Here is a 24,992-nt window from a genome sequence, read left to right on the forward strand (position 1 = left end):
ATGTACACAAACGAGACGTGTTTATGTTCGTCGTTTAACTAGATGAACACAAAAATTGTTCAAGTTCGTTAGTTTACTAAATAAACAAACATAAACGAACTTTCTATCAAACAAATGGTTCATCGAAAGTTTGGCTCTTTTGCAAGTCTAATTATATGTATACCAAAATATACATTTGACAAACTAGAGGTTGCATGTGGAATCTTGACAAATTTGTTGTGTCAAATGGTTATTTTGATATACCTACTCCACTCGGTACAAAAGCTTATTTTGGCCATTTTGCTTAATAAATACCCTTCCTATCATTTTGTATATTACACAATTAGTGAAATTAAAATAAATATTTTCTTTAATGAATAGGGGAATGGCAATTGAAGATGAAAGTGCACCACATGGTTTAAAACTAACAATTGAAGACTACCCATTTGCCAATGATGGTCTACTTCTTTGGGATGCCATTTATCAATGGGCTACAACATACATCAACCACTACTACCCGCAACCGAGCCTTATAACCTACGACACCGAACTTCAAGCATGGTGGACCGAGATCCGAACCGTTGGTCATGGAGACAAAAAAGATGAACCATGGTGGCCACAACTCAAAACACAAAAAGATCTTATCAAAATTGTCACAACAATAATGTGGGTGGCTTCTGGCCACCATTCAGCGGTCAACTTTGGTCAATATGATTTCGCGGGTTACTTCCCAAACCAACCAACTATTGCAAGAACTAAAATGCCTAACGAAGATCCAACCGTTGAAGAATGGGAAGCATTTATTAGTAAGGCCAAGGATGCGTTATGTGACAATCGTCAATTTCAGGTTAACTCCGTTAACTCAACTCCGTCAATTCAAACTTTAAGATCGTTGAATCTATAACGTACACTTCATTACATTTAAACTAGGGTTTAAATGACGCGTAACACTTACTACATGTGTAGTCTTTCGGGATTTGCACCGAAACGCAAACGAGTTGACGCAAACGATTGATAAATAAACGATAAACGTAAAAACAATAATTATGTGATTATTATGTGTTAGGATTATGTGCTATGTGATAAAACTATGGTCATGTTAACTTATTGGGCAAGTATGATGGAATGTTCTAGAAAAACAACACTTGGAAAGAAGAGGGACTAGAGTGTAACTTGTATTATTATAAATACATCACTAATAAACAAACCCTAACTTATTATTAACCTACAACCCTAAATCGGCTCTCTCTCCCTCTCTTGATCCACGGCTGCCGTCCACCTTCATCACACACACACACATCAATCAAGAGATTAATCCAAGAACTAGGTGCTAGGAAGGTATACTTGATCATCTCTTACCTCCTTGTTGTGTAATTTTGATGTTTAATGGGTTGTATGTAAACCCTAACTCAGCCGATTATATGTATGTATGTGATCAATATGATAGTTGTTAGTTGGATAATAGATTGATAACTAGATTGATGTTGTTGCATGATTGATTGTTGTTCTTGATTTGAATTAAAACACAAACCCTAATCTTGTATGTATGGTGTGATTTATATGCATGGATAGTAGTTATGGTGTCTAGAGGGTTATATGGATGCATGATAGTTCATAGATTGTTATGATGTTGAGTTTTGATGTGAACAGATTCTGGACAGAATATATATACGATGTTTAACTGACTGTAACGAAGTGTAAACGTGAAAATTGATTGAGATTGTGAGTACTGCAGTAAACTAGGTTGAGTCTAGTTTCTATAAAGTATAAATTCGTAATTTTTGGATAAGTGGAAGTATACTTTTATGATTTTACAAAAACGTGATGCAAAGCTGAGCTGTTAGACCTGCTGTTAGGTTATATTGTAAATTCTATATCTCATGAACTACGAGGCCAATTGGGTTGGTTCCACTTCTGGAAGTTGACTCACTGAGTTAGGAACCAAACCCAAGTGGTCTTGCATTTATTGGATTTTTCGTTTACCGGGAATTGCAAATAACATTCTGTTGTGCATGAATCTGACTGATATGAGTTTACTGTAGTGTTTTGATCATTATGAGAAATCTATATGGAATAAAAATAATATAAAATATGTTCTGGAAACCTAAGACATGTATGTTTCAGTGGTGATTTTTGGTGAATTAATTGAGATGATATGATCGGTGAAATAGTACAATCTTTCAAGTAGAAATTCTGTCACAATGAAACTAGCTGCTGAGTTGTATAGGAATGCATGAAATATGATAGTTTTTATATAATTGTGGTATTTTGACCAAAATACCCTTGCGGGGAATAATTGCTAGTTGATTGCCATGAATTGACCAAATTGCCCTTATGGGGAATAATAGTTAGTTAGTCTTTGTTTGTTGACCAAAATGCCCTTACGGGAATAATTGCTTGTAAGTATGTTATTAATACATGACACGAAAGTAATTGCTCACTCGTGTATCGTATCACAATTGTACTTGTTTAAATCACACACGGTTCACAAACGAAACACGAAACATGATACGTGCATAGGTATTATGTGCCGAGTCTAGAGACTCGTTAAACGTTCCGATACTTAGAAAATCTCTTTGTTATTTTAGAACGCTAGAGAGTTTTCTACGACGCGCATCACTCGGTGATCTAATTTGGAATATTCTTCGCAAATAGTGAGTTCACTTACCCCGCTCTTTGAACTGTTTTCAAACGTTTTTCACTTGGGGGAGATAACATACTCCGATAAACGCATTTTTGAGATAAACACATATTTAAGATTTTGTTATAAATTATATATATCACTTGTAGAGGCTAAGCGGCACGTAACCCTTGAAGTCCCACGCATCGAACCGGTTAATATTTGGAATAGCGAGTCACTGTTGAGTAGTACTACTGGGTTTGACAAACCCCACCCGACGCTAAGCTCAACTGGAGGTTGAGTGGGTGTAATTTTTGGCTAACACTTACCATGGTCTGGGTTGACCTGGTGACGGGCACTTGATAAACAGTCAGCTTCGGTCTCGAACCACTTAGTAATACTTGTTGTATAGATTAGCTACCTATCGATATATAATTTGACATAACATTATCTGGTAACACTTAAACGCTGTAACGTGGTTACACACTTAAACGCCGTAACGTGGTTACGCAAAACATTTAAACGCTGTAACGTGGTTACACACTTAAACGCTGTAACGTGGTTACACACTTAAACGCCGTAACGTGGTTACGCAAAACATTTAAACGCCGTAACGTGGTTACGCAAAACTTTTAAACGCCGTAACGTGGTTACGCAAAACACTTAACGAAAACGCTGAACTCAAACGCTAAACGATTTATCTTATATAACTTGTGAACTCACCAACCTCGTGTTGACCCCTTTTAGTATGTTATTCTCAGGTAGCCGAGGCGGGCGCGCGGTTTAGGAGCATGCATTAATTGTTAAACATCTTACTCTGCAAACTTAATTTTAACATTTACATTTGGTTTTAAGTCGTCCTGCGTGACGCAACTTTTGAATTAAGGTTTTACGCTTCCGCACTTATTTTTCATTTAAACGTTTTCTTTGGTTTGGTTATAACTAATGATTCCGATCCTGCCAGTTCACACCCTCTGACGGTAAAACTCCGTTAGTGGATTTTGAGGGTGTGACAGATTGGTATCAGAGCCATTGGTTATAGCGAACTAGAAACTGCATGCATACTAGACTATAACCGCGACGACCCATTAGTTATAATAATACGCACTGCATAGGTTTGTGTAGTCTTGTAATCTTATCTCTTACCTCTTTCGCTCATACGCGCGCGCATACACGGCTTACCTGTAGGGATGTCGACGCCACCCTCATCATCATCCGATTCGATGACGCATGCTCACGGGAAGGAACCGCAGTTACCTACTGCCTCGCCACCCCGCGTAGTCCCGGAACTCGAAGCTCCTGCACCGAAGAGGTACCGCCTATCCGGAGGCTTGTATGACAACGACGTTAGCTGGGAATGGTACCCCAACATGATCAGACGTATGGTCTACCGTGAACAAGTTCCCCCATTGCCACACCCGAACCACCCTGCTTATCCCAACACCCTACCACCCATAACCGAACCTGTAGAGAGAGTTCTCGCAGCCGTTGTTTCATGTTTGGAGCGTGATGTGGGTTACATGCGCTACACGAGAGAGAACGTTTCCAGATTGTTAAAAGACGAAACCGAGACTAAGGAGGAGATTGCCCGCATGGCGGCGGCAATGAAGGATATGCAAGGGGCTAGTGATCAACAAACGAAGGTTATGATGAAGATGCAAGCCGAGATGATAGACTTGCATGAGCAACTCCAAGAAGCAAGGACCCGAACCGAAATAGCACTCGAGCGTTGCGATGACCTACAAATGCAACTTGCTCAGAACGCAGCAGAACCTGAGGCCGAGCCCGAGGCAGAGCCTGAAGTAGAACCTGAAGAAGATCCCGAAGAGGAGCCTGAGGAGGATCCCGAGGAAGATCCCGAGGAGGAACCCGAAGGAGAACCGGAGGAAGAACCGGCTGAGCCAGAGGCACACTCAGAGGTGTCCCCAGACGATGTGCAGATGTGCAAATTCTTGGATTGGAACTGGCTAACGCGATGAACTGGGAGGAGTTCAAAAACATGATGCGAGAGGAGTACTGTCCGAGGGAAGAAATTTCGAAGTTAGAGTCGGAGTTTTGGTCGTTGAAAATGGTGGGTTCAGAGATTGAAGCCTACACTACTCGTTCGCACGAGTTGGCAGTGATGTGTCCGCGGATGGTGGATCCGCCGAGCAAGAAAATAGAGATGTACATTGATGGGTTAGCACCACAGATTCAGGGTATGGTGACGTCTTCCAGACCAGCCACGATCCAACAAGCGATCCGTTTAGCTCACAAACTGACGGATCAGGCTGTGACCCAAGGTGCGTTACCACCTAGGGGTTCGACCACTAAAGCCCGTGACAACCCGAGTAATGACCACGCCAGCAACAGTAACAACAACAGCAACCCGAACAGCGGGAAGAGAAAGTTCGACAACACCAGATCTTCATCCTCGAACCTCCCACCGCAACAACACTACCGTAAACCCGAGTTCACCCGGAGCTTTAACACTCAGAATCACAACAACAACAACTCCAACAACAACGGTAGCGGGCAGGTTTCGAGCGGATATGCTGGGAAGTATCCAAAGTGCAACAGGTGCAACTATCATCATGTTGGCCAGTGTGACCGTGTCAAGTGTCAAAGATGCGGAAAGATAGGTCACCAAGCGAAAGAATGTAGAGGAGACCTTGCGGCAAAGGGTGCTCCTAAGCAACCGATGACGACTAAGGGATGTTTTGAATGTGGACATGAAGGTCATTTCCGGAAGGATTGCCCCAAGCTGAAACATAATGACAACAATGGGGGCAATGGAAGTGGCACTAACGGTGGAGGAAATGGCAAAGGAAGAGCGTTTGTGATTGGATCGGGTCAAGCCCGCAATGATCCGCATGTGGTGTCCGGTAAGTTCCCTGTAAACGATTATTTTGCTTCCATTTTGTTTGACACTGGAGCTGATAGGAGTTTTGTGTCGAAAGCCTTTAGCCAACTTTTAGACCTTACTCCAACCCCGTTAGACGCTAAGTTTCCTGTTGAATTAGCTAATGGTAAAACTGTAGTAACAACTCATATACTTGCGGGATGTAAGTTGAAACTGTCAGGTCATGTTTTTGACATCGACCTTATTCCTTTTACGCTTAGTAGTTTCGATGTCGTTGTCGGCATGGACTGGTTATCCGAGAACCGAGCGGAGATTATATGCCATGATAAAATAGTCCATATTACCACCCCTTCCGGCGAGATCATTTCGGTCCGAGGCGAGAGAAGCGGCATGACCAACAGCATCATCACCCTTATGAAAGCACAGAAGTATTTACGAAAGGGTCATCCGGCAATTTTGGCGCAGATTGTTGAGAAACCCGCGGAGGAGAAACGAATTGAAGACATACCGGTTGTGCGAGACTTCCCGGAAGTTTTCCCGGAGGATTTACCTGGACTCCCTCCTATTCGTCAAGTCGAATTTCAGATCGAGTTGACACCCGATGCAGCACCCATAGCACGAGCCCCGTATCGGCTCGCACCGGCGGAACTTCAGGAGTTGTCCACCCAGTTGCAAGATTTGTTGGATAAAGGTTTTATCCGACCTAGCTCATCGCCATGGGGAGCCCCTGTCTTGTTTGTCCGAAAGAAAGACGGGACTTTCCGAATGTGCATCGACTACCGGGAGTTGAACAAAGTGACGGTCAAGAACCGTTATCCTTTACCCCGAATTGATGATTTGTTTGACCAGCTTCAGGGATCGAGTTACTACTCGAAGATCGATCTACGATCCGGTTATCACCAGCTGAGAGTGCGCGAAGAAGATATTTCAAAAACGGCTTTCAGAACACGGTATGGTCACTACGAGTTTTCGGTTATGCCTTTTGGCCTAACCAACGCACCAGCCGTATTTATGGATCTCATGAATCGAGTATGCAAGGCGTACCTCGACAAGTTCGTGATTGTTTTCATCGATGATATTCTTGTCTACTCCAAGAACGAGACTGACCACGAAGAGCACTTAAGGATAATTCTGGAACTACTGAAGAAGGAACAACTGTATGCTAAACTCTCGAAATGTGAATTCTGGCTTCGCGAGGTTCACTTTTTAGGACATGTGATCAACGAGAATGGTATCCATGTCGATCCCGGTAAGGTAGAGGCCATCAAAAACTGGGAAGCACCTAAGACTCCGACTGAGGTGCGACAATTCCTAGGACTGGCCGGCTACTATCGGCGTTTCATCGAGGGATTTTCAAAGATTGCTCAACCCCTCACCGCTTTGACTCACAAGGGCACTAAGTACAACTGGGGTGACGCACAAGAATCCGCTTTTCAACTATTGAAAACCAAGCTTTGTAGCGCCCCTATTTTAGCCCTCCCCGAGGGAACGGAAAACTTTGAGGTACACTGTGACGCATCTATACAAGGTCTCGGTTGTGTGCTGATGCAACTCGAGAAGGTTATAGCCTACGCCTCTAGACAACTACGGGTTCACGAGAAGAACTACACGACCCATGATTTGGAACTCGGAGCTGTGGTGTTTGCTCTTAAGATATGGAGGCATTACTTGTACGGTACCAAGTTTACCATTTACACCGACCACAAGAGTCTCCAACATATCTACGATCAGAAAGAGCTGAACATGCGACAGCGTCGTTGGGTCGAGCTGCTTAAAGATTATGATTGTGCCATCAAGTACCACCCTGGCAAGGCCAATGTGGTGGCCGACGCCCTCAGCAGAAAAGAAACAGAAAAACCCAGACGAGTAAGAGCATTGCAACTTACGATTCATGCCAGCTTACCCGATCAGATTCGCGATGCGCAACTGGAAGCTTTGAAAGATGATAATCTCCCATCAGAACTCATGCGGGGCATGGACAAACAACTTGAAACCAAATCGGACGGGGTCCGATATTTTGAGAACCGGATTTGGGTTCCACGATACGGAGAGTTGAGAACTCTAGTGATGGACGAAGCACACAAGTCTCGATATTCTATCCACCCCGGCTCAGATAAAATGTATCATGATTTAAAGGAACTTTACTGGTGGCCGAACATGAAAGCCGACATTGCCACCTACGTGAGCAAATGCTTGACTTGTGCCAGAGTCAAGATAGAATACCAGAAACCATCTGGTCTACTTCAACAACCGGAACTCCCAATGTGGAAATGGGAACACATCTCAATGGACTTTATTACGGGTTTGCCTAAAACACCGACGGGATGCGATACCATCTGGGTGATCGTTGACCGGTTGACTAAATCGGCGCACTTCCTAGCGATTAAGGAAACAGACAAAATGGAAAGACTGACTCGTGTCTACATGAAGGAAGTAGTGTCGAGACACAGAGTGCCTGTCTCGATCATTTCCGATCGAGATTCTCGTTTTACCTCACACTTTTGGAAGTCGCTGCAAAGCGCACTGGGCACACGTCTCGATATGAGTACCGCATACCATCCTCAGACGGATGGGCAAAGTGAACGGACTATTCAGACCCTGGAGGATATGTTGCGTGCATGCGTCTTAGATTTCGGAAAAAGTTGGGAACCCCACTTACCCTTGGTAGAGTTTTCGTATAATAACAGCTACCACGCAAGTATTAAGGTAGCGCCGTTTGAAGCGCTGTACGGACGGAAGTGTCGATCACCACTCTGCTGGGCAGAGGTGGGTGATAGCCAAATCACTGGTCCGGAACTGGTACTCGAAACCTCGGAAAAGATTGTTCAAACCCGAAATCGCATGGCAGCAGCACGAGATCGCCAAAAGAGTTACGCCGACAAGCGCCGAAAACCTCTCGAATTTCAAGTAAACGATCGAGTGTTACTCAAAGTCTCACCTTGGAAAGGTGTGGTTCGCTTTGGTAAGCGAAACAAACTCAACCCACGATATGTTGGTCCGTACCGGATAACTGAGCGCATTGTCCCGGTGGCGTACCGACTGGAACTACCAACAGAACTCAGTGGCGTACACGATGTATTCCACGTATCAAATTTGTAGAAATGCCTATCTGATGAATCCCATGTAGTCCCTTTGGAGGAACTACAAGTTGATGAACAGTTACGTTTCATTGAAGAACCAGTCGAGGTTTTGGATTGGGAAACCAAAACGCTCAAACACAGCAAAATTCCAATCGTTAAGGTTCGTTGGAACTCGAGACGTGGACCGGAGTTCACGTGGGAACGCGAGGATCAAATGATGAAAAAGTATCCTCACCTTTTTGAAGGGCTAACCAAACACCGAAAACCGCGAAACCCGGCAAACCGTCAAACATCACCGAAGACTCTCATCACGACTTGACTCAAATTTTCGGGACGAAAATTCTTTAACATGGGAATGATGTGACAATCGTCAATTTCAGGTTAACTCCGTTAACTCAACTCCGTCAATTCAAACTTTAAGATCGTTGAATCTATAACGTACACTTCATTACATTTAAACTAGGGTTTAAATGACGCGTAACACTTACTACATGTGTAGTCTTTCGGGATTTGCACCGAAACGCAAACGAGTTGACGCAAACGATTGATAAATAAACGATAAACGTAAAAACAATAATTATGTGATTATTATGTGTTAGGATTGTTGGGTTTTATACAAGTTTATCAAAGTCAAGTTAACCATATTTAACTAGAAAACGCAACGGAAGCTTAGATTATAAATCTTGTTATGAACATACCATTATGTTAAAACTAAAACCCAATTAACAAGGATCAAAATTACAAGAACATAATGCTCACAAAAGGTAAGTGTACCTTCTTCTACCTTTAGAAGAACAAGCAAGATGTTGAAGATGATGGTGGATGAATGGCAAGCCTCCAAGGAAGAAGACCTCAAGAGTGTGATACCCCAAGCTTTTGCAACAACACCAACTTGATTGATAGGAATTATGAACACTTAAACAAGCTCACCAAGTTCTCCCAAAATGCCAAGGTTGGCCGTGAACTTTGAGAGAGAATGAGAGAGGATTTTTATTTTTCCTTTCAACACTTGAAATTCAAAATTGGAGAGAGAGGGGTATAATTTGCATGTCTTGTGATTGGAGAGCTTTATGGAAGATGTCAACACAAGAGGACAAACAAAAGTTGAATCAAAACCACCACCCACATGGGGTGGCCGGTTTCCCCTTTTTTTTTTTTTTTTTTTTTGTTTTATTTTAACCATTTAAAAAAAATATCTCCAATCATTTTATAAAACTCATTTTATAAAATGCACATACATTTATGTAATTATTTAACCAATTAAATAATTAATATATATAAACAAATTATCCAGATAATTTATTTAAATCCTCAAGTGTGTTTGTTTAGAAAACCAATTTTTCTAAACACATAGTGTTCGGTATTCGTTTAAATGATCAAATCACTAAAAGAATACATTTGGTGTCGTCTAGCTTGTTATTGGGTATGACCCGACTTGGATCAAACACAGTTAGCCACATTAGTATAAGTATGTGTCTCGGGCATACGTAATTCCAACAATCTCCCACTTGCACGAGATACATAGAAAATTAATGCAAGTGGTGAATACCGCCTAACAACAGTTCACCACCCCTAATGTGTTTGACGAAGTGCCATTCAATAACATCATCCCTTCAAGTCTCTTACTTGATATGATTTAGGTGAATCTATCATTATATCCCTTTGTTACTAGATGTCATGTTGGATCTAAGAGACATAGGTGATCATTCTCTTTACAATTCAACTTTATCAGGCCTTAGACATCTAAACTCTCAACACATAAGAGGAACAAATTCCGTCTTGACTGTATACGCCTCTCACTATCACTTTATACTCCACCCGAGCTCATCCTTATGTACCATCTTTTACGAATAGCGAAGGGGAGAGTCAAAGTGTAATACTCGGTGAAAATCAAGACCCAATATACATCTCAGGTCTAAGGATAATATGAAATTCTCCTTTACTCAAGATTACTAATGATCAAGTCAATCGACTCCATGTAGTAATATTGAGAGCGGGTCAGTCCAATATTTGTATCCCACAAATATCTATGAACTTTGGCAGCAAACCTATGCTCCATATTCATTCCTTATGAATATCCACCAATCCTAGTTCATAATAGTCTTGCTTCATATTTGTTCCCACAAATGTGATCGACTACGGACTTTTAGAATAAGATAACTTATTCATGGATTAAACATGCAAAATTAGAATTTAACTCAAGATTCCATAATCATATAAAAGAGTTAAATTACAAAAGCCTTTTAAACTTTAATACAAAATAGATCAAATCCAATTACTAGAATATCGAAGTCCTAAGCCACTCGCATGACGCTCATGTTTCGGTCTTTCTAGGAGCTTCGTGAATGGATCCGCAAGATTTTGATCAGTTCCAACTTTGCGAATACATATCTTTCCTTTTTCAACTTCATCCCTTATGTAGTTGAATCTCCGCTCTATGTGCCTTGTCTTTTGGTGCGAACGAGGTTCCTTGATTTGAGCAATCGCACCCTCGTTGTCACAAAAGATTTCTAGAGGGTCTTGAATGGAAGAGACCACCCCTAGATCAGTAATGAATTTCTTCAACCATGCAGCTTCCTGAGCTGCCAATGAAGCGGCGATGTATTCTGATTCTGTAGTGGACAATGCTACCACTTCCTGTTTTGAGCTCTTCCAAGAGACAGCTCCTCCATTAAGTGTGAACACATACCCAGACTGTGATCGAGAATCATCTCGATCAGTTTGGAAGCTCGCATCCGTGTAACCTTTTATAGCGAGTTCCTCCTCACCAGATCCATATATCAGAAACATATCCTTAGTTCTCCTAAGGTATTTCAATATGTTCTTAACAGCCATCCAATGACTGTTTCCTGGATTCTGTTGGTATCTGCTTGTCATGCTCAAAGCGCATGACACATCCGGTCTAGTACATATCATCGCATACATGATGGATCCTATAGCAGAAGCATATGGGATTTGTTTCATCGTCTCTTGCTCACCCTTTGAGCTTGGACATTGAGCTGAACTCAATATGGTCCCTCTTTGAATAGGTACAAAACCTTTCTTGGAGTTTTCCATCTTGAACCTTTTCAAGATCTTATCAATGTATGTATTTTGGTTCAAACCTATCAAGCGCCTTGACCTATCCCTATAGATCTTTATTCCCAAAATATAGGCAGCTTCACCAAGATCCTTGATGGAAAATCTACTTCCAAGCCAAGCCTTAACGCTTTCCATGGTTGGAATGTCATTTCCAAATAGTAGAATGTCATCGACATACAATACTAAGAAGGTAATTATACTCCCACTAGCTTTCTTATACACACAAGCCTCATCAGCGTTCTTGATGAATCCAAAACTTTTGATTTCTTCATCAAAACGATGATTCCAAGTTCTAGATGCTTGTTTCAATCCATAGATTGATTTCTTTAACTTGCATACTTTATTAGGATGTTTTGGATCGACAAAACCTTCAGGCTGAACCATATAGACATCTTCCTCAAGATATCCATTTAGGAAAGCGGTCTTGACATCCATTTGCCAAATTTCATAATCATAATGTGCAGCTATGGCAAATAATATCCTAATAGACTTAAGCATTGCCACAGGCGAAAAAGTTTCATCATAATCAACCCCTTGAGTTTGAGTGAAACCCTTAGCTACAAGTCTTGCTTTATAAGTATCCAAGTTTCCATGCATATCAGTTTTCCTTTTGAAAACCCACTTACTTCCAACAGCTTTGGAGTTGAGTGGTGGTTCAACCAATTCCCAAACTTGGTTGTCATACATGGATTGCATCTCAACGTTCATGGCTTCAAGCCATTTGTCACAATCATTCTTGGACATTGCATCACGGTATGTGGTCGGTTCATCCGAATCTACCACGTAGCAACCTTCTACAAAAAATCCATATTTTTTAGGTGGATTGCTAATTCTACCAGATCTGCGAACGTTTTGTGTGTTTTGATCAACCACTTGATCACTTTCAACAACCTCTTGTTGAGTGCTAGTATCAACCAATTGTGTATCATCTTGTGATTCTTGATCCTCATCAAATTTCACTGTTCTACTATTAGTTCCTTCCTCAAGGAACTTAGTTTCCAAGAACTTACCCTTTCGAGCAATAATAACATTTTGCTCACTAGGATCGTAAAAGTAATATCCTAAATCATCTTTAGGATAACCTATAAAGATACACTTAGTGGATCGGACTTCTAATTTGTTTGGGGTGTATTGCTTTACATAAGCTTCACAACCCCAAACTCTTAAGAATGATAGCGATGGAGCCTTTCCATGCCATACTTCAAAAGGTGTCTTCTCCACTTTCTTGGTTGGAGCCATATTCAATATGCGAACAGCGGAAAGTAAAGCATAGCCCCAAAATGATAGAGGTAAAGTGCTTCTAGCCATCATCGATCGAACCATATCTAATAGGGTACGATTTCTCCTTTCAGACACACCATTATGTTGTGGTGTTCCAGGTGGAGTAAGTTGTGAAATAATTCCACAACTCTTAAGATGATCTTGAAAAACACCACTTAGGTATTCACCTCCTCTATCACTACGAAGTACTTTGATTGTGGTCTTGAGTTGTCTTTCTACTTCAGTTTTGAAGTCTTTGAACATTTCAAAAGCTTCATCTTTGTGTTTCATTAAGTACACATAACCATATCGACTATAATCGTCAATAAAGGTAATGAAGTATCTTTCACCATTCCTAGTCATTGGTCTAAAAGGACCACATACATCCGAATGTATGATACCCAATAATTCTTTTGACCTTTCAAAAGTTTTATTAAAGGGTTGCTTTGTCATTTTGCCTTGTAAACAAGATTCACATACATCAAATGAATCATACTCATTTGTTTCTAGAATACCACTCTTGCGAAGAGTTTGCATGCGATTCTTACTTATATGTCCAAGGCGACAATGCCAAAGATAGGAATCACCCAAGTCCTTCTTGAGTTTCTTGGTGTTGACATTGTACATTGAACTACTATGTGACATACCACTTTGATCTATTTCATATATACCATTCATGGGTATAGCTTTAAAATAAAACATGCCATTCATCAAAACATGAATATCACAATTTATAAATTTAAGATCAAAGCCACATTGTTTTAAAAGGGACACGGAAATAATGTTTCTCCTTAACTTAGGAGCATACAAAACATTCTTCAAAATTACTTCCAAACCACTTGGAAGCTTTAACAAGTAGTCTCCTTGGGCTTGGACTTCAACTCTTGCTCCATTGCCCATAAAGAGACTAATGTCCCCTTTGTTGAGTTGTTTACTTCTTTTGAACCCCTGCAACAAATTGCAAATGTGAGTTCCACATCCGGTATCAAGTACCCATGTATTTGAAGAAATAACATTTAGTTCAATATGTATAGTAAAGATAATACCTGAGGTATGCCCCGCATCCCTCTTATCTTTTAACGCATTGAGATAGGTCGGACAATTCCTTTTCCAATGACCTATCTCTCCACACTCAAAGCATGGATCTTGCGCCGCAACCTTTTGCTTCTTTTCCTTCGGTTTGGTGGGCGTGATGGCTTTCCTCTTTCCCTTTCCTTGGACGTGGCCCTTGCCCTTAGCAACACTTGCTTTGGGGTTGGAGTTATGTCCCCTTTTTCCTTCATTGATTGTTAGAACGGGTAAAACCCTTTTACCCATTCCTGCTTCGGCCGTTCTTAGCATTGCGTGAAGCTCACCAATGCTTTTGTCCCACCCGTTCATGTTATAGTTCATGACAAAGGTTTCAAACCTTTTGGTCAAAGAGTTGAGGATCAAATCCGTAGCCAACTCATTTGAGACGGGACAATTCAACCTACGAAGCTTTTCAATGTAGCTTTTCATCTTTAGGACATAAGATGAGACGCTTTGGGTTTCCTCCATACGACATGCATGAAACGCTCGAACCGTTTCGAAACGTTCCGCTCTAGCTTGTTGAAGGAACATTTCCTTCAATTGAGTTATCATGTCGTATGCCCCATGATGCTCGAAATCCTTTTGGATTTCGGGAATCATAGTCCCTAACATGAGGCAAGAGGCTTGCACCGAATCTTTGGTGTACTTGACCCAATCGTTATACGCCTCCTCATCTTCCACGTTAGGCTCATCGGGAATGGGATCGTCTAAGACATATGATATCTCTTCTTGTTTGAGAACTATTCTCAAGTTGCGATACCAATCCATAAAGTTATTATGGTTTAGACGATCCTTTTCAAGGATGGTTCTTAAGGATAGGTTACGGGTGTTATGGGTAGAGGTGTTTGCATTGTTAGCGGCCATCTACAAAATTTAACAAAGTTCTATTTTAGTATTATAAACAATTTAATTATTAATACCCTTTTATTCCAAATTTTAAAATAATAATTAAATTCTAGAATCCAACGATAAATCAAATTTCGGTTAGGTGACCTTTATCCCGTTATTTGATTTAACAAGGTAGTCAACCTTGACAATTGCAACCCTTTGCAACTTCTAGAGGTATGGGACCATTCGAAATCCTTATTTCGTGTTGGCATGTTTATCCCATCAACACCATTGGATCCCCATGCTTAGGTGACCTTTATCACATGGTTTCCAATTCAAGTCGTCCTACTTGTATAAACATGTAAGATTAACATACAAGTGGTTAGGTGACCTTTATCCCACAAATATGTTAATATTACCCTAAGTATATTAGTTTGCTCAAAATGGTTAGGTGACCTTTATCCCATTTAAAGTTCCCTAATACGTTAAGTGTCATACAAAAGGATGGTGTTAGACTTGTTTCCTTGGTAATTATGAAAAAGGGATTTTTAAGTTTTCCAATATTCTAGTTTGAAAAACATTATGCCATATCCTAACATGCATTTAGAAATATGGCGATTTTGAAAACCAATTTTCAAGGTTCTAGTTATAATAAAACCAATTTTATTATATGTGAGTAATCGCTTAGTTTTAATAAACCCATTTAATTAAACTAATTGACGCGATATTACCAAATATATATTAGAACCCGTTTTATGCTTGTTGTCGTTCCTATGTGACGGTTTGGATATCCTAATATCTATCAACCACACATTACAATAAGTAAAACAAACAACCAAGCAAACACATGCAAAATATAGTCATAACCGAGAACCGCTAAGTTTGACCATACTTGTTAGCCGAAACAAGTATAGGTCATAAGTCACACCTAAGGGACAAAACATGACACAAGGATGGAATGTTGACTCCCACTTGACCTTGCATCCAAATGCTTCAAGTATCCTTTCCAAGTTGTTGTGTTCTTGTTGGGCTTGTTAATGGGCTCCAAACTTCCAAAAGTCTTCTTGGGCCCAAGAGTGAAATTTATGGGCCTAATGGGCTTGAATCCCATGATGGGCCGGTAAGGCCCAACAAGCCCAAAATTTCGGTCCAAGGCCCAAATCCACCAATTCTTGCATCTTCAATTTTTTACAAAATGTATCCTAATACATATTTTTCTAAAAAAAGGAAAATGCAACTAATCTATTTATTACATACCAACTTATGAATAAATAAATTACACAAGCCTAAGATTATGAATTATTACAACCATATTGAATAATAAACATAATCAAACATACACAAACAACAATCAACACATCCAAGGTCTAGGTTTCGGTTATGACACATCCAAACATACCAAATGTTCTAAGCATGCAACCTAAGCAACCAATGCCCTAAATCACCAAAAGGAATCGGCCCCCCCCCCCCCAAGAGGCTACGGCCCATCCCCCTTCCCCAAAAATTTTGCAATTTTGATATTTCAACATCCAAAAGTTAATAATGGTTTCCTAAGATCTTTTCATGCATGTCAAGATCTTACAAAACCATGAGGGGTAAAATCCACCAAAATTTCGGACCCCTTTTTCACCCATGAAAAACCCGAAATCTATGAACATGCAAGGAGCATAAGTCCTTGTAACCGGCTCTTGATGCCATTGTTGGGTTTTATACAAGTTTATCAAAGTCAAGTTAACCATATTTAACTAGAAAACGCAACGGAAGCTTAGATTATAAATCTTGTTATGAACATACCATTATGTTAAAACTAAAACCCAATTAACAAGGATCAAAATTACAAGAACATAATGCTCACAAAAGGTAAGTGTACCTTCTTCTACCTTTAGAAGAACAAGCAAGATGTTGAAGATGATGGTGGATGAATGGCAAGCCTCCAAGGAAGAAGACCTCAAGAGTGTGATACCCCAAGCTTTTGCAACAACACCAACTTGATTGATAGGAATTATGAACACTTAAACAAGCTCACCAAGTTCTCCCAAAATGCCAAGGTTGGCCGTGAACTTTGAGAGAGAATGAGAGAGGATTTTTATTTTTCCTTTCAACACTTGAAATTCAAAATTGGAGAGAGAGGGGTATAATTTGCATGTCTTGTGATTGGAGAGCTTTATGGAAGATGTCAACACAAGAGGACAAACAAAAGTTGAATCAAAACCACCACCCACATGGGGTGGCCGGTTTCCCCTTTTTTTTTTTTTTTTTTTTTTTGTTTTATTTTAACCATTTAAAAAAAATATCTCCAATCATTTTATAAAACTCATTTTATAAAATGCACATACATTTATGTAATTATTTAACCAATTAAATAATTAATATATATAAACAAATTATCCAGATAATTTATTTAAATCCTCAAGTGTGTTTGTTTAGAAAACCAATTTTTCTAAACACATAGTGTTCGGTATTCGTTTAAATGATCAAATCACTAAAAGAATACATTTGGTGTCGTCTAGCTTGTTATTGGGTATGACCCGACTTGGATCAAACACAGTTAGCCACATTAGTATAAGTATGTGTCTCGGGCATACGTAATTCCAACAAGGATTATGTGCTATGTGATAAAACTATGGTCATGTTAACTTATTGGGCAAGTATGATGGAATGTTCTAGAAAAACAACACTTGGAAAGAAGAGGGACTAGAGTGTAACTTGTATTATTATAAATACATCACTAATAAACAAACCCTAACTTATTATTAACCTACAACCCTAAATCGGCTCTCTCTCCCTCTCTTGATCCACGGCTGCCGTCCACCTTCATCACACACACACACATCAATCAAGAGATTAATCCAAGAACTAGGTGCTAGGAAGGTATACTTGATCATCTCTTACCTCCTTGTTGTGTAATTTTGATGTTTAATGGGTTGTATGTAAACCCTAACTCAGCCGATTATATGTATGTATGTGATCAATATGATAGTTGTTAGTTGGATAATAGATTGATAACTAGATTGATGTTGTTGCATGATTGATTGTTGTTCTTGATTTGAATTAAAACACAAACCCTAATCTTGTATGTATGGTGTGATTTATATGCATGGATAGTAGTTATGGTGTCTAGAGGGTTATATGGATGCATGATAGTTCATAGATTGTTATGATGTTGAGTTTTGATGTGAACAGATTCTGGACAGAATATATATACGATGTTTAACTGACTGTAACGAAGTGTAAACGTGAAAATTGATTGAGATTGTGAGTACTGCAGTAAACTAGGTTGAGTCTAGTTTCTATAAAGTATAAATTCGTAATTTTTGGATAAGTGGAAGTATACTTTTATGATTTTACAAAAACGTGATGCAAAGCTGAGCTGTTAGACCTGCTGTTAGGTTATATTGTAAATTCTATATCTCATGAACTACAAGGCCAATTGGGTTGGTTCCACTTCTGGAAGTTGACTCACTGAGTTAGGAACCAAACCCAAGTGGTCTTGCATTTATTGGATTTTTCGTTTACCGGGAATTGCAAATAACATTCTGTTGTGCATGAATCTGACTGATATGAGTTTACTGTAGTGTTTTGATCATTATGAGAAATCTATATGGAATAAAAATAATATAAAATATGTTCTGGAAACCTAAGACATGTATGTTTCAGTGGTGATTTTTGGTGAATTAATTGAGATGATATGATCGGTGAAATAGTACAATCTTTCAAGTAGAAATTCTGTCACAATGAAACTAGCTGCTGAGTTGTATAGGAATGCATGAAATATGATAGTTTTTATATAATTGTGGTATTTTGACCAAAATACCCTTGCGGGGAATAATTGCTAGTTGATTGCCATGAATTGACCAAATTGCCCTTATGGGGAATAATAGTTAGTTAGTCTTTGTTTGTTGACCAAAATGCCCTTACGGGAATAATTGCTTGTAAGTATGTTATTAATACATGGCACGAAAGTAATTGCTCACTCGTGTATCGTATCACAATTGTACTTGTTTAAATCACACACGGTTCACAAACGAAACACGAAACATGATACGTGCATAGGTATTATGTGCCGAGTCTAGAGACTCGTTAAACGTTCCGATACTTAGAAAATCTCTTTGTTATTTTAGAACGCTAGAGAGTTTTCTACGACGCGCATCACTCGGTGATCTAATTTGGAATATTCTTCGCAAATAGTGAGTTCACTTACCCCGCTCTTTGAACTGTTTTCAAACGTTTTTCACTTGGGGGAGATAACATACTCCGATAAACGCATTTTTGAGATAAACACATATTTAAGATTTTGTTATAAATTATATATATCACTTGTAGAGGCTAAGCGGCACGTAACCCTTGAAGTCCCACGCATCGAACCGGTTAATATTTGGAATAGCGAGTCACTGTTGAGTAGTACTACTGGGTTTGACAAACCCCACCCGACGCTAAGCTCAACTGGAGGTTGAGTGGGTGTAATTTTTGGCTAACACTTACCATGGTCTGGGTTGACCTGGTGACGGGCACTTGATAAACAGTCAGCTTCGGTCTCGAACCACTTAGTAATACTTGTTGTATAGATTAGCTACCTATCGATATATAATTTGACATAACATTATCTGGTAACACTTAAACGCTGTAACGTGGTTACACACTTAAACGCCGTAACGTGGTTACGCAAAACATTTAAACGCTGTAACGTGGTTACACACTTAAACGCTGTAACGTGGTTACACACTTAAACGCCGTAACGTGGTTACGCAAAACATTTAAACGCCGTAACGTGGTTACGCAAAACTTTTAAACGCCGTAACGTGGTTACGCAAAACACTTAACGAAAACGCTGAACTCAAACGCTAAACGATTTATCTTATATAACTTGTGAACTCACCAACCTCGTGTTGACCCCTTTTAGTATGTTATTCTCAGGTAGCCGAGGCGGGCGCGCGGTTTAGGAGCATGCATTAATTGTTAAACATCTTACTCTGCAAACTTAATTTTAACATTTACATTTGGTTTTAAGTCGTCCTGCGTGACGCAACTTTTGAATTAAGGTTTTACGCTTCCGCACTTATTTTTCATTTAAACGTTTTCTTTGGTTTGGTTATAACTAATGATTCCGATCCTGCCAGTTCACACCCTCTGACGGTAAAACTCCGTTAGTGGATTTTGAGGGTGTGACACGTTATTGGATTCTTTCCCTACTCAAATTCAAGCTACCCGAGTGATGTCCATATTGGCGGTTTTATCGACCCATTCACTGGATGAGGAGTATATTGGTACAAACATGGAGCCCGCTTGGGCGGCTGAGCCAACTATAAAGGCTGCATTTGAAGAGTTTAGTGGTCAGTTGAAGGAGCTTGAATCTATCATAGACTCAAGGAACCATGATCCAAACTTAAGGAACCGAAGTGGAGCCGGGCTCGTGCCATATCAACTTCTCAAACCGTTTTCTGAACCCGGGTTGACCAGAAAAGGTGTTCCGTATAGCATATCCATTTAACTATCTTCAAGTTTCACATTAAGATGGTAACATTACATACATGATTGATTAAACTTTTGTAATAAATGTTATGTAGCAAAAAACAAAGATTAATTCATTATTCATTGTTGATTTTCATTGGTAAACCATAACAAGATATCCATCTCTTATTCAAAGAGAAATAGAACTTTAACATATTTAGTCTATATTTCGGGTTTCTAGCCTCGAATGCGTAGGAAATTGGTGAACCAAGTAGATGAAAATTTTGGGTATCGTCTCAACTCGTTCCCGTAATCTACAAAATGTAGCCCGAACCGAACCGCATAGCCACGGTCCCACTGAAAGTTGTCCAATAATGACCATGCAAAGTAGCCTTTAACATTCACCCCTGCACTATATTCATCCAACAACTTTGTGTCATTTTGTTTCTAAATAAAATTATTTCATGGTTAGTTTTTTGGTTAATATAGTATACTTGATAGCTTGTAGAAGCTTTTGGAGATGACCGACATAGTATTGAACCCTGAAATCGTCTTGGAGAACCGTTCATAGGGATAACGATGAATTGCTAGTCTCGTCAACTCCTTCAAGAAAATATAAAGTCTTAAATAAGCAAAATATGGAACCAGAAGTATTAAATTAACCAATACATGAGATTTCAGAAGAAAAATACTTAAAACAATGGTAATATATTACGAAGTACATACCGTTTTCTGTAATGTAAATTGTGGGATTGTTGTAATTGTTCTTAATATAGATGAGAAGATCGTGCAGCCCTTGCGGGTATGACCGAAGCCATTCCGTCCCACCCTGCAATCGAAGTCGTGTTTGAGTTACTAAACATTTTCATCTAGTTTACTATAAAAAAATAAGGTTTAACAAAAAGAAATTAATACCTTGTTACCAATTGGAACTCCATTCCTTTCAACTGTTAAAAAAAATAGCCCATAAAATGTTATATACATGATGAATACACTTATATTGTAATATGAGTTATATTGTACAACCCGTTCTAACATACGTACTCGATAATCTAGCTTGAGCATCTGATGATCTGGTCATGTTATCAGTGATGGCCTCAGAAACATGTTGCACATAATTTGCAGTGTAATAGTTTAATCCGAGGAAATCTAGTGAGTTCCTCAATGTGTATGATTCTTCTGTCGTGAATCGAGGTAATCTATTCAAGACATTCGTTCACATAGCCTCAGGGTATTCCCCGAACGTTAATGGATTCATAACCTGTCAGTGAAAGTCAGTTTTCTAGCAATGGACGAATATTACATGTGATTTTTCGTCATTGAAATGAAAGTCAGTTTTCTAGTAACGAGTACCTACCAACCAAACTCAAAATCTATAGCACGAAGTGCAGCGTCCCGATGTAGTTTCTCATCAGAGTACGGTACCATCCATCGTGTCACGAGTGATATTCCGATTTTGCCCCTTTGAGGTCCCTGATAATGTTTCCAACGTGTTAATTAAATGGATATTAGACATAAAATGATTAGACAAAGGTTTCAACCTTATAAATATCATGGTACAACTTAACCGCCGCAGCATGGGCTAGAAGCAGATTATGGGTAACAATATACGGCTCGATTCCTGAATCTCCGGCGGAACAGTTACCGACAAAGTGAGAACATCGACCGGGGGCATAATAGCCTTTTTCATAACCTCCGACACTGTAGTTCCATGGTTCGTTTAGAGTGATCCAGTACTTGACCCGATCACCAAATCTTCTAAAACATAGCTCCGCAAAATCACGAAAATCGTTGCTGCAATATGCATGTAGTTAATTAGTTTTATATTGGATAACGATAAAGAGACGCCACCCCAAGTCTATACATGCATCAACGTCTCTGTCACATTATACAAGCCATATAACAGAGACCGTATGACTTTGTCAGTAGTCACATCATTCATTTTTTTGTGTTAGTCAAACACATCTTAGGACCTGTATGATTAGGTGAACATATAACACGACGTCATATAGCCCCTCATATGACCCACATGATCATTTTTAGCCAGTCATACGACCTAGATGACCATTATGTTATACAGTCTACAAGATCATATTACGAACTGTAAAAATGTCAATGGTTTGTGAATATTGTGTCCTTGGTGTTTCTTTAGCTAAAACCTTTATATTTTAAGATTAAAAAAGCATGATTTTAAGGTTTAATTTCATGTCACAAATTAATAACTTGTTTTGTTTAAGGTTAATTACTTACACAATACGGGAACTCAAGAAACCTCCATACTCTTCTTCTAGAGCTTGAGGAAGATCCCAGTGAAATAGAGTAACAAAGGGTTCAATATCTATTTATCAATGAAAAACAAAATAATTAATCATGTAAGTGTGATATAGTATAAATATAACTTTTTTTAAGTTAGAAATAATAACCATTTGAACGCAATTCGTTTATGAGATTATTGTAGTATGAGATTCCATGCTCATTAACACCACTGCTTATTCTCCCAACTGCAACAATAAGAATGTTACATTTAAAATAGACACAATCAAGTTGTTATAACTGATATATATACAAAACTAGGTTAGTTACCCGTGTAGCACACGGGTTAGAATAAATAATTTTTTAAATAATAACATAATGTGAAATATAAAAAAAGATGCATCACATATATAAAGATACATTATACGGTAAAATAATTACACATTACGCAATTTGGAAATAAAAAGTTAAAAAATTCATAAATCATAAATTATTTCTTTGTTATTTTCTATATTAAAATTTAATTGTAGATGGCTACGTTTTTAAACCAACTCGTGGACCAAAACTCATTCTAATATTAAATTGTTTTGACATGAACAATGCTTGATTATTTAATCGGTTAAACAAATCCACCCGTTTCCTATTGGTTACTTATAAAAATCTAATATTAATAACTTATGCAATATATTTTATATTAAACATATTAATAAATTTATGATGGTATTAGTTTTTTTTAAATTAGGAAGAAATTATTAGAAATTGAAAATAAAATATTAAAAAAAGAAATGTATTTAATATGAGAGAGAGGTGGGGAAATTTTGTAAGGATAAATATAATGATGACATGTGGCATATAGAAAGTTTTATTTATTAAATAGTATAGATGTGTCATATTCCTACATTTTAAGACCCGGAGAAATAAGATTTTTTTTTTTTTACAAAAACGTGTCCGTTTTAGAATATGCTTTAGGCCACAAAAAAACATTGAGCGGACTCTTATATCGAGTTACTTACGTGGTATAACTCGAGACCATGAGATTGAGAAACTGTATGCATCCATGCTCATTTGCCTTAACATCTTCACATCCTCCTTTAAGTACAAAAATTGCATTTAAAAAAAAACAAGGTAACAAATTTCATATACAAAATCCAGTGTTTTGAAAACCAGACCGGCTGGTTGGTTGGTCTGAAGTGGTTAAACCGAAAACCATTTGTGTTATGGTTTGGTTTAACCACCAGATTTTGTTTGAACTAGACAATACATTTAACATTTGGTTTTCAAAACACTAATAAAATGGGCATAGAAAAAAAAACAAACAAACCTTGTATCGATGGTAACTGTCAGTGGCCGTAATCGGATTACTGTGATCAGCAATCTTGTCTGGCGTTGTTATAACAAAAACGTACGTTAAAAGCATATATATTCGAGCAATAATTATATGTTAAACGTAAAGATTTGTACCAGGATGTCTTCGAGCAAAAGTATCCCATATACTTGGACCTCTACCATCATCATTTGCTCCACCCTCATTCTGTAAATATAATCAACATATATAACTAACAAGTACGATATTGCAAATATTTAATAAATATTAAGTTAATTATAACAAAATTACCTGAAATGAAGAAGACGCAGAACCGAAAGTAAATTCACTAGGAAAACTAGACCGGTTTATAGTAGCTAAAGCCCAGTTGGGAGGTAACCCAACACTAGAAATTGCTTCCAACCCTTTAATATTCGAAAATACATAAGTAACCGTTGTTATGAACCCAAGAATGATAACAGTACTAGCTTCTAAATGCATCTTTAATCACTGGTTTATGTCCTATAGTTAGAAAATGTATATAACTATATTGTTTTCTGTTAAAACAACCCGGACCGATGAAAACAAGTGTTATGTTTTAGATGTCGAGTTATAGTCTGATGGTTGTTATGTCTTTGCTATGAATGATGGGAAGCCCAGGAAACGTGGGATTATCTTGTGATCAATGAAATGCATGTCCTATCTACCTTAGTTATATACATGATCTACCTACTTTTATCATTTGTGTGCATAACCATATGTATATGTATGTATTGTGTATAAGTACCGTATATGTACATACATGCATGTTTTATTTATGTTTATAAATTATTTATCAAAAAATGTGGAGAATTTGAGTAGTAATTACTAGGAGTATCAATCGTGTTAGGAGTATAAATTTTTAAATATAAAAACAAAATATTTTCATGTCACATGCGGAAAAAAAAATGCGATCTCTAATATTGGAGGTGTACAAAAAAAAAGGAGGTTCGGGAAGGGAAACCGATATTGAAACCAGTTTGGCAAGAACCGGTTAGGGGCTGAACCGAACCCATGGTTTGTTGTTGTTTTAGGAATCCCTCCATTCAAACTAGTTAAAAAGAACTGAACCGGTAAATAACCGAAACCGGTTTGAAGCTAAACTCAGTCATCCAGTTGGAAACCAATTTGGAAAAAACCGATTTTGACTTGTTGACCGAAATAAAACCGGTTTAAAACCATAATCAG

At 38.6% G+C, this 24,992-nt stretch overlaps 2 pseudogenes; one reads left to right on the forward strand and one right to left on the reverse strand.

Moving 5' to 3' along the window:
* The first annotated feature begins 364 nt into the window (after positions 1–364).
* LOC143543576 (lipoxygenase 2, chloroplastic pseudogene) lies at positions 365–20,249 on the forward strand (annotated as a pseudogene).
* On the reverse strand, positions 20,140–24,266 carry LOC143543606 (beta-glucosidase 24-like; annotated as a pseudogene).
* Between the last annotated feature and the right edge of the window lie 726 nt (positions 24,267–24,992).

This window comes from Bidens hawaiensis, unplaced genomic scaffold (assembly GCF_021521415.1).
Source record: "Bidens hawaiensis isolate Kalapana, Puna unplaced genomic scaffold, B.hawaiensis_p1.1 tig00013187_1, whole genome shotgun sequence".
NCBI classification, from domain to species: domain Eukaryota; kingdom Viridiplantae; phylum Streptophyta; class Magnoliopsida; order Asterales; family Asteraceae; genus Bidens; species Bidens hawaiensis.